Source organism: Epinephelus fuscoguttatus, linkage group LG5, assembly GCF_011397635.1.
Source record: "Epinephelus fuscoguttatus linkage group LG5, E.fuscoguttatus.final_Chr_v1".
NCBI classification, from domain to species: domain Eukaryota; kingdom Metazoa; phylum Chordata; class Actinopteri; order Perciformes; family Serranidae; genus Epinephelus; species Epinephelus fuscoguttatus.
Window position 1 is genome coordinate 4,727,160 of NC_064756.1, and position 6,000 is coordinate 4,733,159.

The following is a 6,000-nucleotide window of genomic DNA, read 5'->3' on the forward strand; positions in this document are numbered from 1 at the left end:
AACTGATAAGTTTGGAGATCCGATTACTTTTACTTTTGGAGTTGCAATTTCATAAAATCCTTAAGTTGTCCAACACTTTCATTTATCACAACATACTAACATACAAAACTAATAATATTCCCAGCAGGCTTAAAGGGATAGTGCACCCAAACATGAAAATTCAGCCATTATCTACTCACCCATATGCCGATGGAGGCTCTGGTGAAGTTTTAGAGTCCTCACATCACTTGTGGAGATCCAAGGGGAGAGGAGGTAGCAACACAACTGCACAGCTAGTGGCTGACGGCGCCCCAGATTAAAACATCCGAGGAACACATAATTGAAACCACAATATTATATCTCCATACTGCTTGTCCGTAGTGATCCAAGTGTGCTGAAGCCCCGACATAAAAAGTTGTTTGGAAAAACGTCATTTGAACTCTAACTGTCTCTCAATGCACCGTGCTCACATGTGCGCGCTAGCACGCAAGACCAGTGAAAGCACGTGAACACACATGAAGGCGGTGCCCATGTCTCACGGTCACGTGCAAGCACACACACACACACATCAGCGCAGTCTACAGAGAGGCAGTCAGAGCTACAGGCTACAATGAGGCTAAAAACAGAGTTCAAATGACATTTTTCAAAACAACTTTTTATGTCGGGGCTTCAGGACACTTGGATCACTACGGACGAGCAGTTGTGTGTTGTGTGTTAGGTGTTCAAGGACGTTTGAATCTGGGGCGCCGTCAGCCTCCATTAGGTGGAGTTGTGCTGCTACCTCCTCTCCCCTTGGATCTCCGTAAGTCTTGTGAGGACTCTAAAACGTCACCTGAGCCTCCATCGGCATATGGGTGAGTAGATAATGGCTGAATTTTCATTTTTGGGTGCACTATCCCTTTAACTGTTCTTTGTGTTGCTAACATGTTGTAAGATGGTGATAATAAACATTATACACATCAGAATGCATGTCATTGTGAGCATGTTAGGTACAGCATAATGCTAACATTAGTATGCTAAGTACAGCAAGAGGGAGTGTACACATGCTGCATCTTTAAATGCCTGGAAAACGTGAGGTCAGGCACTCGATACTACTCTTGTGCCTTTTTTGTTCCAGCTCTTAGAAGCGCAGAGGCAGGTTGAGTCTGAAGTTGCTATGCAACCTTAACAAGCACCGTATCACAGCCTGTTTACCTGAAATCCTGAGTGCAGAGCTGATCTTCTTCCCGGGGCTGTTTATATGAACAGATGTAAAGCTCTGACAACTTCTCCTCCATATTTACCACAGACTGATATTTATGGAGGAAGGGAAAGATATCTGTCGGCTGTGATTGGTCGGTCCGCATGACCACATGACATAAAGCGCTCTGCTGAGTTCCAGGAGTTAAACGCGGTTTATCTCAAGGCGCAGTCATTGTGGCATGAAAAATAGGCACTCTACGTTGAAAACAATGAATTAGAGGGCGCAAAAACACGGCATGAGCATGGCCCCTAAAGGTGCGTTACACTGCAGTGGAAAAACCAGCCCGTTCTCATTTGAAGTCGTCAAAAACTGCAGCTTTGTCAGTAATTTCGGTGTCAGATACTGATGCCAAAAATCACCTTTCACGGCAGTGTGATTCGCTGCCAGGCTGTGTGAGTTTGTAATGCTGTAGGACGAAACCTTTCATGGTGGTATACTATGCCGCTGGTCGGCTGGATGGCATCTGTTGAGGCAGTATGATACATTGCTGGACGGTATCAAAAACGTTGGCGGTAAAAACGTTATATAAGGAGCAGGTGTGAGGGGCAGTGGATGGGTCCAACAAAGCTCGGACTTTCACCCTGTAGCCGGGTGTTTGCTTTCAAGGTAGAGTCAAACTATGATGTGTTCTTCGAAACCTAACTGTGTGCTTTTGTTGATGTCCCACCAACAGTAGCTGCGTCCTGGACGGCAGACGCAGAAGAATACCTAGCGCGTAATATGTAGACACAAAAGTCCACTGACAAAGCAGCAACATGTGATGACATGGGATGAAAGCGCATTGGTAAAACAGTGGTCTTGCACATTTGCTCACTAAAGTATCTAGATATTCAGAGCTTCCAGTAGCACTGTACTGAGCAGAAGCTACAATGCTCATATTTTTAGCAGTAGATTGTTACATGTCTACTCAGTGTTTTTGTAACGAACCTGGTATCATCTGCATGCTGATATTTCGCCATGTCTCAATACGAGGCCAATTTGTTATTGTAGCCTACAATCCTGAAAAATTCCAGAAACAACAGCCATTACTTTTATGTTCATCATTTGGTTGGCTGCACCCACAAATGTCAGCTCGAGTCAAAGTTGATTAAATTTGACTTCAGCACTGTGCACATCTTCGCTTATCAATAATTGAGGAGGTGAGCACAAAGGCTGTTTTTACCTGCCAGCATGGCTGTAGACTGTTAGTCTTGGTAATATATTTGAAAGAAAAGCATGACTCCCAGACAGTCAGCTTACAATAGAAGTTCATGTTTACTCTAATCAAAACAGGAGACTTGTCCAGACTGGAGTTAGGCAGAAATCATCAATCCGTGGATCAGCAGGCAGAAACAAAGGCTGAAAAGCCAGGGCAGATACAAACTGGCAGGGAATGAGTGGAGTTGGTTTATATACTGCAAAGCTGATTATGCCTAGTTCACAATACACGACTTTAACCCTGATTTTCCACTCGCTGACAGTTTTTGGAGCGCCTAAACAAAAGCCCAACTCAGAGGGAACTCAGCACTGGCTCGGCACTCGCAAGTTGGTGCTCGAGTGCTATGTGTGAACTGTGCCGAGAGGCTCACAGATGCATCGCAGAGCCTCCCCACATATCTGGACATGTCAGGGACTTTGTTGGTGATGTAACCCTCTTTTCTTGGTTGTTGGTGTTCCCAGTTCTCCCGGGCTGTGGATAATAAGCGGTCTACAGCATTCGTTTCTTCCTCTTCATTTAATTTTTACCAACACAGCAAGACAGTACTAACACATCCCAACTTAGGGGGTACAGCAACTTCTCTTCACTGTTAAGCACAAGGCATTCAGTCTCCTTGTGTCTCACTCATACCTGTCCCCACAAAACAAGAACAGGTAGGAACCAATTAGCTCATAACCAAGGGAACACCATAACTCTAACACTGCACATAAAAATACAAATTAATCAATACACAAAGTACTATGAATGACAATAACATAATATTTTACCAGTAACTCTATCATGCTAAATCTATTACTACTTAAAAACAAAAAAATGTACACATGATTAAATAACATGATAACTTAAGTAATAAAAAATAACCCCAAATATATATTGTGTGCAGTAATTATGGTTACAGTGAGCTCCAGCAAATAAGAATGCAAGACACAGGCTGAGGACTAGGGTTGGGTACCATTCATATTTGAACTGATACGGTACCGGTATCTGGAATTCGGTACCGGTACCAAACAGTACCTTATTTCGGTACTTTTAAAGTCTAAACTTCTCAGTTTCAACATTTTATTGAGAACATTTAGAAACAGTGCTGCACGTTAACTTTTGTCTGCACATTTCTTTGTCGCCATTGTTGCTGAGTCAGAGGTGCGAGTCATGCGCTCTCGCTCCGCCTCCACCTCAGGTACCGAAATTTGGCACCGATTCATTTTAAGTGAATCGGTACTCGGTAGTACCAACGACGTGAATCGCTACCAAGTACAAATGTACCGAGTTTCGATCCCCAACCCTACTGAGGACGGAGACAAGTGGCGCTGCAGCACTTTCCAGGGGAGAGACAGAAAGTGACAGAAAGAAAGGAAGAGGGTGGAAGGTGGACTATTGCACACTATATTTCTGTGAGTTATTAGCCTAATAACTTGGGGAGCTGCTTTGTCACTTTTTGACTTTAATATATCTAATAAGCACCCGGTTCGACCCACACATCAGGTAACACACCCATTGAGGATTCCTCCTGATAAAAGATCTTATAGTGTGTCGCTGGTCAATCACGTAGTGTGACAAGGACTTCAAGACTCTTGATTACAAGACAGCAAGTTATAAAGTGTGAACAGTGCAACAATCTGATGACTTTCAAAAGTCATGTGGTGTAAAGCTAGCTTTGGGAATACAGAAAGCAGGTGAGTTTGTGGGCGGGGAAGATCAGGTGATGGAAAAGGTGGTAAAGAGGTTACTGCTGGGCAGGACGGAGCAACTCATTCTCACTCCGACCTCGTCACATATCAATGTTTGGTCATGGACTTTCCATGTCCACATATAGAGTGCCGAAGTCACGCCCCTTCCGGTAGAGCTCATGGGACCTTAGATCAGAAAAAATATGAATGGCAGTGAATGGGGAGAGCAATATTAACTTTTGTTCCTGTTTGAGTTGCGACATGAAATCTAAATATGTTGTTAATGAATTTAAAACATAAATTTTAAGGTCAAGAAAGTCATCCTTTGTGGTAAAACTGCTGAGATATAAGCTTTTTAATTAGAAAGACTCAAGAGTACACAGGAGGAGGTCGCGTATGTGACGTCATAGCTTTCGCTCGCTTCCTGCAGCTTGGCCTCCCCGCTGAAATTCCACTGTTTTATGATTAATCGATTTATGATTGAAGATGTCTGTGTGTTTTGTGCCAGGCTGCAGTCACTCCAAGCTGCAGGAAGCGAGCAAAAGCTATGACGTCAAATATGCGACCGCCTCCTGTGTAGTTTTTCTAATTAGGTTTTTTCAAAAGCTTATATCTCAACAGTTTTACTACAAAGTATGACTTTCTTGACCTTAAAATGTATGTTTTAAATTCATTAATGACATATTTGGATTTCGTGTCACAACTCAAAAAAAAGATAATATTTCTCTCCTCATTCACTGCCATTCATATTTTTTCCGATCTAAGGTCCCAAGAGCTTCACCAGAAGGGGCATGACTTCGGCACTCTATGACGTCCAAGGTACACTGGGTGTGTTGGTTGTTGACGACACACTTCTGTTTTCACAGGAAATTTAACATCTACATACGCACTACGTCGGTGCAAATTGACCTTTTTGTTTTCGTCAACAACAAACACGTGGTTGGGTTTAGGAAAAAAGAACAGGCTTTGGCTTTAAAATCTTACGGGACGCAAACACCGCTCTTTCGGGTGAAAGTTGGTGTTTGTTGGACCCATCCACCTCCCTTCCTGCCTGCCTCAGTTGGACTTTCATCCTTGTCCAGCGTTAAACTATATCAAGAACCTGCCACCTATCATGCCGACATTAAAGGACGCCTTTTTTCGTCGGTTTCTGACGCCGCAAGTCACTGTTCAAGCGTTGGATTTCAACATCTTCAAAGTGAGACCTGGCTTTAGGGAGTGGCTGGATCTGACGGGCTTGAATTAGGAGACATGGAAAGAAGGGTGGATGTGCATGAAGGCTGTGGCAAACTGCCGCTGGGGCAATGACCTTGGAGATAGGAAATGGATCCATGAACCTTGGAGCCAACTTCCAGGATACCACGCTCAGACAAGTCCCACATACACAGCCAGACATTTTGGCAAAGACTGAGCGGGGGCTGGAATACGATTAGCGCTCTTCTTTTAGCAGTCAGGGGTGCGGGGGACAGTGAAACAGGCCTGGATCCAGGTGCAGTGACACCAGCAAATGAAAGCTACAGATGAATCTTAAACTGGCTTAAGCTGTGATAGAAATGCACATTTGCCCCTTTTGCCCCTGTCCTTCTTGCCTTTCAATCGCAAGCAGAACAACAGTAAGAAAAGGTGAGAGAAGCAACAAACTTGGAGACATGAGTCTTCTATTAGCGAGAGATGAGGCTTTAAATCAAAACAACTCTGAAGGCTACACACACTGTCATACCGTCAACGCTTACACACAAACCAAATGTAACTCTCAGCTTAAACCTGAACACAGGCCATAACTCACCATTTGCACAGGTGAAGATCAGCAAAATGTCCACACTTTTCTTTCCACCCTTGTAAACATATTTGAGCCCACACACACTCTTACATAGCGTACCTGAAAAGGCAGACGGATACTCTGCCTCAGTGGC